This window comes from Helianthus annuus, chromosome 16, assembly GCF_002127325.2.
Source record: "Helianthus annuus cultivar XRQ/B chromosome 16, HanXRQr2.0-SUNRISE, whole genome shotgun sequence".
Taxonomy (NCBI): domain Eukaryota; kingdom Viridiplantae; phylum Streptophyta; class Magnoliopsida; order Asterales; family Asteraceae; genus Helianthus; species Helianthus annuus.
Window position 1 is genome coordinate 91,189,962 of NC_035448.2, and position 11,401 is coordinate 91,201,362.

Below are 11,401 nucleotides of genomic sequence, written 5' to 3' on the forward strand. Positions count from 1 at the left end.
ATTTTGAATGCACACCTCGGCTTCCCCTTATGTAAATGATAGTTGTGCATAAGCTCCTGCGTAAGAAGGATGTTGTCCGATATTTTCCTGCCCGGGATAAAAGCCGATTGGCTAATGTCAACCAAACTACCCAAACTACCTTTAATTCTATCCGATAAGATCTTACTAATGCATTTAAGAATGACATTGCAACAAGATATCGGTCTATACTCCAAAACCGACGCGGGAGTAGATACATTGGGAATTAAGGCAATTATAGTATGGTTTACCTGCTGAAGCAGTTTACCATTCTCAAAAAATTGAAGAATAGCAGTTGAGACTTCATCACCAACCACATCCCAAGCTTTCTTAAAAAACATCGATGTATACCCATCAGGACCCGGGGCCTTGTTATCCGCAATACTAAACATAGCCGCCTTGACTTCCTCACGAGTCACTGGCCGGATCATGTGATCAGCAAGTTCCGGATTAACGGTGTTACCAAAGAGGCCGTCCATGTCTAACTCTTCCACTTCAGCTTCTATACCCAAAAAATTAGCATAGTGTTCAACTAATGCTTTCTCAACATCCACTCCTTCATGTTGAATACCATTAGCGTCACGAATCAAGTGGATTTTATTCCTGGCATTCCTACTTTTAACACAATTGTGAAAGAAAGATGTATTACCATCACCCGCACTTAACCATTCCAGCTTAGCCTTTTGTTTTAAAAAAAGATTCCTCATCATAAGAAGCAATATGGAACTTTTTTATGAGCTCAGTTTCAATTTCCCGAAGCGTAGCATCAAACGGATTAAGATCAATTTGACGGTGGATATCATCCAGCTCCAATCTCAACTCTTTGACTTTAACATGTAAATTACCTTGCTCATGAAGCAATTTCCTTAGCGGGGATTTCAGATTCCGAAGCTTTTTAACCACGGCTAGCATCGGAATACCCTCTATACTCCTACTCCATTCAGCAGCAACACACTCTTTAAACCCCTCCTTGTTGGCTATAAAATTAGCAAATTTAAATGGCTTGGGTTTAGGACGGCAAACTTGATCCAACTTTAGAATACACGGTGTATGGTCCGACACCCTATAAGGGTGATAGAGCACATGAGCATTTGGAAATACATCCAAGAATCTAACATTCCCCATAACCCGATCTATCTTCTTTAGGATACCAATCCCTTCCCTAGGCTTTTGGTTCCACGTAAAGTGAAGCCCATGACCGGGAATATCAAGAAGCTCGCTACCTGATTTCGAGCAAAACGACAAACTTCTGCAAGATGACCCGACTTCCCACAGTTGGTACAGAAACGACACGGGAGTTGTTGCTGATGATGACTATTGCACCTATTGCACAAAGGTGCATTCCCTTCATACCGTTTCTTCGCGGGAGGCTGCGCTGGCTGATTGGGTGCTGCCTGGTTCTGTTGGGCAGTGATTGCAAAATTTTGGGAAGCCTTTCGCTTCCTAGAGCCCCTTGATGAGCCAGAATCCTTCCCTTTCTTACCTTTCTTGCTATCCCCTTTGTCAGAATCCTGCTTCTTACCCTTGTCACCCTTCCTATGCAATTTCCCCTTTCTGACCTGCGATTCTGTTAATGTCGCAGCTAACTCAATGGCCTGACGGACAGTGGTAGGTTTACTCCCGGTAACAATGTCTTGCACAGAATCAGGTAGACCATCGATGTATCTTTCGATAGCTTTGTCAAGTGGGGTGACCATTGTTGGGCATAGCAAACTCAACTCTTCATATCTATCAGTGTACGCCCGGTGCTCACCACTAACCTGTTTCAGATTGTCAAACTCCCTTTCCAACTTTCGTAGCTCATGACGAGGACAGAACTCACTCATCATGAGAGTCCTTAGCTCAGCCCATGATTGTGCTAAAGCGACTTCAGCACCTCGATCTCTCATAACCCCGTTCCACCATGTCAACGCCCTCTTCTGAAAGACACTTGAAGCAAACTCGACCTTGCGATTATCAGGACACTGAACATGACGAAAAGTATTCTCAATGCTCTCAAACCATTGAAGAAGCCCAGTTGCTCCTTCGGTACCACTGAACTTGAGTGGTTTAGCCGAATTGAAACTCTTAAAGTTACAAGGAGCGTTCTGATTGACGTTTGCTTGGTTAAACTGAGCAATAAGATTCGGGAACGCCGCAGCCATATGCTGTGCGATGATTTCCGCCAGTTCGGCATTGGGTAGCTGATTTTCGCGTCGAGGAGGCATGCTAAAAAGAGGAAAAACACGAGAGGAATGAGTGAGAAGATTAGATGAAAAGAACGAGATGAAACAAAATCAACAAAGCAAGGATGGTGGTCATTTGTCTGTATCACAAAGCAAACAAATGACGCACAGTGACTAATCAAAGTAAATGAGTCCATAAACAATGCTTAACGAAGACATGCTCGCCTATAAGTGAACACTCACCCCAAGAGTTCCCAGGTAAGAGTGACTGGTCCGATTATGTGGATTTGTACGAACACTCTAGCCTTAGACAGAAAACTCAGGGTACAGGCATTCACCCTTCCAGTTTGCACGTGTTCACATCATTTAGACCCAAACTTTGACGAGATTTTGAAAACTCGAAAGGCACAAGGCCAAAAGAATCATTAAAGCAAATGATAAATTTCCAAAATCAATTTGAAAAGTCAGAAGGGTTCAAAACAATAAAATAGATCATTTGAAAAAAATAGAGGATTGTTTTTCAGAAATCGTTTTAGAAATCTGGGTTCTTGTTTTGTTGATCACCTAAGGATAGGTGAAGTGCATGTTTTAAAATCTAAACACAAGACAACTTGTGTTGGGGTCCTAGAAAGGTTATAGTCTAGGTCAAAGCATTACTAATAACCTAATTCCCTATAACCATTGGCTCTGATACCAACTCTTCTGTCACACCCAGACCACGTAAAACATCAAATCGTGGCGGAAACGTCGGGGAGTGTTGTAACAGAATTATTGTTTCACAACCATGGCATTTAAAGTATTATCTTATTCATCACCCGAGGGTGGAATTCATTGTTTAAACAAGAACCAACAAGCCACATTGTCTTAAAACTACAGAAATAAAGAGCACATGACGAAATTAAACTACGTCTAGTTTTGTTTTATGTCACTAAGGCCCAAGTCCACCCTAGCGTGTCACGATCATCCTACGCATTTGCTCCTGAAACACATGTGAAAATAAAGTACGTTAGCATAAAAATGCCAGTGAGTAACATAGGTTTTGTGAAAATAGGATTCATGACTTAGGTTTTAGAAAAGGGTTGTTTAACAAAGTCAGTCATGATCCTTGTAACATGTTTTGTTTTATAAATCATTTGAAAAGCGATGATAAAGTAGATGATATGTGAAAAAGTAATGTAAGGTTAAATGAATAACTAAGTAAAATGAGTTTGTATATATATTTATCGAACAGTGTTGTAAAACAATGTCTTATGAAAAATGTGTTATTTGTAAGAAAAATGATTAAGTCCAAGTTGAATGACTTAAATAAACCACCCAATGAAAGTTGCCCATGTCTAAACCATTTGCCCAATGTTATTGTGAAAACCATGTCAAAATGTATATATATCAATATCAACATTGTCTATGTCAAATATCAATCATGTAATGTGTAATCAAAATGTCAATGTATGGTTAGTGAAATATGTATCAACTAAACCATAGGAAAAATGCACAAAACAGTGTATTGAAGTAAAACATGGTTTAAATCAACGCTATGTTTTGTGGAAAATGCACGCTATAATGAATACAAACATTTATGCGGTATTGTGAAAATGCATACATTCAAGCCTTGCAACTGTGGTGATAAACCTTTAAACAAATTAAAGGTCTATCTGTCTAAATGTTTTAATCGAATTCGGTCATTCCTTCCAATCCAAACATACCCAGGATTTCAGGAATGGGAGTTGTCAATTCCTATGGTACCATTACCTACTAACGAGCGGCGTGATCAATGTTAATGAATGTATATTGTCCCACTTAAACAAACCAAATGTCATACCCAAAATGTAAGCATGAAAATGTCATGTAAAACAAATGCACTAAGTATGATGAACATACATAGCGTGAAAATGTCATGTAAAAACAAATGTACTAAGTATAATGAACATACATAGCGTGAAAATGTCATGTAAAACAAATGTATTAATGAACATAGCAAGTATATGATATGAAAGCATGAAAAGAATGAAAGTAACAAGTAGGCACATGTGTTTCACCCCAAAATGTTTGGAAAACAGTAAAAGAGGGGACTATGTACTCACTTGAGATTGCTTAGAAGTCGTAGAACAACCACCAAGCAATGCTAGAAGATCACGGAATCAAACAGCACCTATAAAGGCACCTACATTAATAAACGGACCTATCGGAGGATCGGGTAGTACGAGGGTTCGCAAACCAAATAAGTGTGGGAACTTATGTAATATGGTTTGACAAAGCCTACATACTAAAACGAAACTTATCCTAAGTGCTTTTGACCCGTTACGACCCGCTTAGGTAGCTTATGCTACTTTAACGCGTCGTTTGCGTAAAACGCGCTTGAAACGCCTAACTAGCCCTATGACAAGCAAGATATGCCTTAACACACTTAATATTGTTGCTAAATCAGTTTAGGTGTCAAAATTTATGTTACATAAGTTTAAAATGAATTTTAGTGTAAAAAGGGCATTTTGGTAATTTACCTAAAGCATAAGAACCACTTGTCATACAACTACTCAAATGGCGTGACCATAAGGTATAACCTTGAAAGGTTATTCCCTATACACTATGGTCACCTAATGTGTTTGGTCGGATCCTAATGATCGACCAAATGGGTCGGGTTTGTAAGTATAAGCGATTGATTAGATCGCTTACCCTTACGACCCTAAACAAGCACAAAACTAAAAGCGACGAGCTAAACATGCTAGAACATGTTTAGAAAACAGGTTTTGGTATTAAAACAAATGGTTTTAATACCCTAAAGTAGTTTGGTTACAAAATGCGCAAGAAAACGCATTTTGACCAAAACTACGGCTCGTCACTAAGCCTAGATAACGTGGTAATCAGTAGGTATAGTCGCTAGGGACTATAACCAACGTGATTACGCTCACGTTATGAAGTTCAAACGAACTTCGCATTGACCATAAACTGGTCAATGCAGAAAGTCAAACAAAGTTTGACTTTCGGACTCGAAAAGCAATAAAAGAATGAAAGAATACTTACAACGGGTCCCCGCAAGATTGAATTCCGAGTACTCTCAGGTATGAAGTGTCAAAGCACCCCAACTTAGAGAGCAACCTCTGAATTCAAGTGTGAGGGAAATGGGCAAGACATGGAGGGGTATATATAGGATTTGGTGAACCGTTAAGATCGTTCCTCGCAAAGCGTGCTTCGATCTTGGCCATCCATGTGTACCCATAGTTTTTAAAAACCATTTGAGCCCATTATTTCAGTCCCCTGATTCGAAAATACCATTTGCAATGGGTTTTTGAGTGCATAACAGCTGTTAGCAGCTGTTAAAACTGTTTTTGCAGTTCTGGGGACCTGACGCGGCCCGCCTAAGGATTGCATGAATGTTCACGCGGGCCGCCTGGGCAAAGTTTGACAGATTTGTCAGTTTTGGTCCCTACAGCTTAGAAACATGCGTTTCGGCCCATTTTTGACACGTTTAAGCCCCGTTAATCTCATTTCAAGGCTCTAAAATGAAGTTAAAGTATAGGGGACTCAAAACATGCTCAAAAATATCTCGGATGTCGGTTCGTTTGGTCGTACGATCGCGATGTTCGCTTAATTACGACGGAATGCGCATAAGCGCGAAAAATTATCCAAATTGCGCGACGAATGGATTTTTCTCATGCCAAACATTAAAACATAATATTTTAATGCTTACATAAATTTTTGGATGTCCGGAAGTAATCAGAACGTAAGATATGCGCGAAAGTGCAAACTTATGCACTTTTTGACACTTTTAGTCCCTGAATGAGCATAAAGTTTATTTTAGCACACCGAACCCCTCAAAGCCTATTTCTAAGCTATGTAAAGGATATTTAAGGTGTGTTTAACTTATGATCATGTTCCGGAATGTTCGTTACAGTTCAAATCGGCATACTTTCGCAGTTTGTCAATTTTAGTCCCTGTAAGCGAATTAACTGAATTTTGCCATACCAAAGCCTTCGAAACTTATTTCTAAGTTATGTAAAGGTTATTTAAGGTATGTTAAGCATAAAATGATGTTCCGGAGTATTTGTTGCATATAACTGATTACGTTTTCGTACCAGTTTGCGTAAAATTCTCCAGAAAGCGATATAGAGTTTGAAATCGAATAAAGCCAAAACATGAAAAACATCAAACATGAATAAACAAACATTGGGATCAAATAACTTTATTTCATTGATAACCGAACTGTTTACAATGATTACAAGCACAAATGTCACAGCTTCCACCGGAACGCGAAGTGGATTTCAAGATTGAATTGTACCCTGATGCCAAACCCGTAGCCAAGGCCCCTTATAGGCTGGCCCCAACAGAAATGCGGGAGCTAATGGTACAAATACAAGAATTGCTCGACAAGGGATTTATACGCCCGAGTGTCTCGCCATGGGGAGCGCCTGTACTTTTTGTCAAAAAGAAAGATGGTTCGATGCGCATGTGCATCGATTACCGCGAGTTGAATAAGCTGACTGTGAAAAACCGATACCCATTGCCCCGAATCGATGATCTCTTCGATCAGTTACAAGGGGCAAGTTGGTTTTCAAAAATAGACTTGCGGTCCGGGTACCATCAGTTACGAGTACGAGATGAGGATGTGGCGAAAACGGCTTTTAGAACGCGATATGGGCATTACGAATTCTTAGTAATGTCCTTTGGGTTAACGAACGCGCCTGCCGCGTTCATGGATCTTATGAATCGAGTTTGTCGGCCTATGTTAGACAGATTCGTTATAGTTTTTATCGATGACATCTTGGTTTATTCTCGAAGTAAAGCCGATCATGCATGCCATTTGCGTGAGGTTCTTGAAGTGCTCCGCAAGGAGAAATTGTACGCGAAATTCTCCAAGTGTGCTTTTTGGCTTAGAGAGGTACAATTTCTCGGTCATGTTATTAATGCGGATGGTATCTTAGTAGAACCGTCAAAGGTGGAAGCCGTTATGAAGTGGATACCTCCCAAGAACCCAAGTGAGGTAAGAAGCTTTTTGGGTTTAGCAGGTTATTATAGGAGGTTTATCCAAAATTTTTCTAAATTGGCCTTGCCGTTGACCAAGTTAACCAAGAAGGATGAGAAGTTTTCGTGGGGTGCAGATCAAGAAAGGGCGTTTCAAACCTTGAAAGAAAAGCTGTCGAGTTCCCCGGTACTAACCTTACCAGATGGAACGGAAGACTTGGTGGTGTTTACGGATGCGTCACACCAAGGGTTGGGATGTGTTTTGATGCAAAGGGGTAGAGTCATTGCCTATGCTTCTAGGCAATTGAAGACTCACGAAAGTAATTACCCAACCCATGATTTGGAGTTAGCTGCAGTAGTATTTGCTTTGAAGATATGGAGGCACTATCTTTACGGTACGAAAAGCGTTATATATTCTGACCACAAAAGCCTTAAATATTTTTTCGAGCAAAGGGAATTAAATATGAGGCAGCGAAGGTGGTTAGAACTTCTTAAAGACTATGATTGTGAGATCCTTTATCATCCGGGTAAAGCTAACGTAGTAGCCGATGCCCTGAGCCGAAAGGATTACCCGCCTCCAATTCAAGTTAAGTCCATGAAGATGGTAATTACACCACGATTTCTCGAAATGGTTAAAGAAGCCCAAATTAAGTCACTAAGCGGAACGGATTCTAAAAAGGAAAGAACAAAGGGATTTGTGGATAAATTCGAAGAAAGATCCGATGGGATTAAAACCATGTATGGTCGTATTTGGATACCCCGGTTTAGCGAAGCAAAGGGGGCATTACTCGAAGAAGCTCACAAATCCCGATTCTCGGTCCATCCTGGAGCTACAAAAATGTATTTGGACTTGAAGAAAAGTTATTGGTGGCCCGGCATGAAGCGTGACATTGTCAAGTATGTTGCCAAATGTTTGACATGTCTGCAGGTAAAGGCAGAACATCAGAAACCATATGGGAAGTTGCAACCGTTAGAGATTCCGGTATGGAAATGGGAAGAATTGACGATGGACCTAGTGACCAAGCTTCCTAAGACAAGGAAAGGTCACGATGCTATATGGGTGATTGTAGACCGCCTCACCAAGAGCGCGCACTTCTTACCCATTCGGGAAGCTTTCTCCTCCGAAAAGATGGCGGAGATCTATGTTAACGAGATAATATCACGACACGGAGTTCCTGTATCTATTGTGTCGGATCGAGATACCCGATTCACATCTCGATATTGGCAAGGTTTTCATGAAAGTATGGGTACAAAATTACATTTCAGCACCGCCTACCACCCCCAAACGGATGGTCAGTCCGAGCGGACCATTCAAACACTTATCGACATGCTGCGAGCATGTGTAATAGACTTCGGGGGAAGCTGGGATGACCACTTGCCGTTGGTGGAATTTTCATACAACAACAGCTATCACAACGGCATTCGAATGGCACCGTATGAATTGTTGTATGGAAGAAAGTGTAGAACTCCAATTTGTTGGGGAGAGGTGGGACAGAGAGAAATTGCACCCAACGAGGTGGTGGTTAAAACTAACGAGAAGATCGATCTTGTGTGAGCCCGTTTGAAAGCGGCTCAAGATCGACAAAAGGCCTATGCAGATCAAAGAAGGCGACCCATCGAATTTCAAGTAGGTGATTATGTGTTATTAAAGGTTTCCCCATGGAAAGGTATAATCCGTTTCCGTAAGCGAGGAAAGCTAGGTCCTCGCTACATAGGACCTTTCAAGATTTTAGCCCGGGTTGGGGAGGTAGCATATCGGTTGGAGTTACCGCCAACCTTGGATGGAATACATGACACATTCCATGTATCACAATTGAGAAAGTGTTTAGCGGATGAGACGGCATATGTGCCCCTTGACGATATTGAGCTGGATGAAAAATTGAATTATATCGAGAAGCCGATAGCTATCAAGGATTCTAAGGTAACGCACCTTCGGAACAAAACTATAAAGCAAGTCTTGGTGCAATGGCAACATCGGAAAGGATCGGATCTTACATGGGAGTTAGAGGATGAAATGAGGAAGCTCTACCCGACATTATTTGGTATGTATTCAGGTTTCGGGGACGAAACCTCTTTTAAGGAGGGTAGACTTGTAACACCCCAAAATGCGCAATTTATTTATGCTATTTTAAATGTCTAATAATGTAATATTAACTAAGTTAAAAGAATGTGATAATAGTTCAACAAGAATGAAAGATTATGAGTTAATTGTCAACCATTAGAATTAGAGGGGCTAAAGTTGCATATAGTAAAGAAAGTTTACCATTTAATAAAATAAAACAAAACACACCTCCTGGTGTGTTCCGTGGATCGATCAAAGAAAGGAACCAAGGGGGAAAACCCTAAGTTCTACAAATCAGCAAGATTGAAGGGGAAATCAAGATCAAATAACCTGCATGAACTCAATTCTCTAGTAATCTAAGCTTGTCCTACAAAGAGGTAAGTCGAAATTCTGAAATTGATGAATTATAGAATGAGGGTTTCGACCCAATCATGAATGTATGCAGAAATTTGTGTGTCTAAGAGTTAGGAAAATACATTAGAACAAGAATTATGTTTGATTCTAGATAGTTGGGTGATTTTTAGCAAAAACCCACTTGAACTAGGGTGATGATGAAGAACATGGAATGAAATTATATGCTAATTGTTGCAATAGTAAGTGTAAGAGTTATTATTGATAGATTAGTAATAGTTAGAAACTGATTTGGAATGATTATTGTGGGAAATTTGATTGTTTTAATGATTTAAGAATGAACTAGTAGAATCATGCATTGAACACTTGTACCCTATGCTTTATTCATGTTATGCACACCAAGTGTTTGACAAAATGCCACAATAAAGATGTTAGTCTTGTATGTTACAAACCTTATGTGGATTGAATGTGTTTGATAAGTATGAGCCAAATTGAGTATAGTTTTATCAATTGATGTATGTAATTGAGTGTGAAACATAGATTTAAAAGAATGAATGGTTGTATGTAGGCGTTAAGGAAGAAAGTTCGAGTCAAGTGAAGCAACAAGGGGATCAAGACCGAGGTACGCTACTAGTACAAATTTTGGTTTTACTTTAGATATGTGTTTATCCATAATTGTGTTAATTTAAGTTAAGCATGGTTAAGTCACACGAATGGACCCTTCACTTGAATGGGTCGAATGATGGAATTGTAAGACTAGAAAGATTGGCATGGAGTTCCGTTGGAACTCACTACCGTACAAGTATGAAAGAATGTAGTTTAATACAAGTCGCGAATGTCACGTTTATTTCAAGTTCGTAAGTTAAATTTCTTGGATTGGAAGGAAACTTTGTTCTAATGATTTTGATGTTGTTGTGGTTATGTAGGTAAATCTCATGTCTAGTTATCAAGCTTTGCCCGGATCGAACACACCTCAAGCCCGTCAAGCGCTCCGCATTTTGTATAAAGTCGATGTCAAATTACCTAGTTACTTATGTTTATGCTTTGTACTTAAACTAGTTTGGTCATGGTTGTCTTTTGAAAAGTTGTCGTAGGTGCGTACATACTTAATGGTTTTCGAAACTAAGGATAGGTCATATTTTGTTGTGAATGTCATGTCTTTGAACGTTTGCGTATAGTTGAATGAAGTTTGTTTATGAAAAACAGGGTATCGCCCGTTTACCAACGGGTCATGCCCAAATTTTGTTAGAAAAGTATGTTGTTATTTAAATAAATTTAAGAAAAAAAAATTTATGGACGTTACAAGTTGGTATCAGAGCCTAGGTTTGAGGGATTCAAGCATCAAACACTTGAACTCAAACCGAAGCTCATGTGAAGAGTGTGTTCGACCCGCGGCGCGAAGCAAGTAAGTACTTTAAAGATTATTTCGTATTATGAATGAGTTATTTAGGGAACGTTAGGAAAGATCATCATGGGATGATGTGTAAAGGTCTGGGACGAAACGGATTGGTACGGGTTAAAACGGGATGAACAGATGGCTGCAAAAAAATAAGAAACTCATCAAAGCATGCTGGGCGTCACCGTAAATTACGGTGACACCGTAATTTACGGTAGACACTGGGAGGAAATTCCACTGCCGTAAGGCAGTAGCTTTACACCGTAAAAGAAATATTGCCACCGTAAATTACGGTGACACCGTAATTTACGGTGGTACCTGTTTTCAGCCTTTTGCAATTGTGATGTTTTGCTTAATGTTTTCTATCGTACGTGAAGTATTGCAAACGCTATAATAAGACTCTAAAGAATAGTAGTATGCACGAATGTTAACTTTCAAGGAAGTTATGTACTA

General features: G+C 39.8%; 1 long non-coding RNA gene across 1 annotated transcript; it reads left to right on the plus strand.

Annotated features, from left to right (window-relative positions):
- Window positions 1-9,461: 9,461 nt before the first annotated feature.
- Window positions 9,462-10,655, plus strand: LOC110865463. The gene is made up of 3 exons (XR_002550685.1): window positions 9,462-9,578; window positions 10,121-10,174; window positions 10,479-10,655. It is a non-coding gene; the product is annotated as an uncharacterized LOC110865463 (long non-coding RNA).
- Window positions 10,656-11,401: the final 746 nt, after the last annotated feature.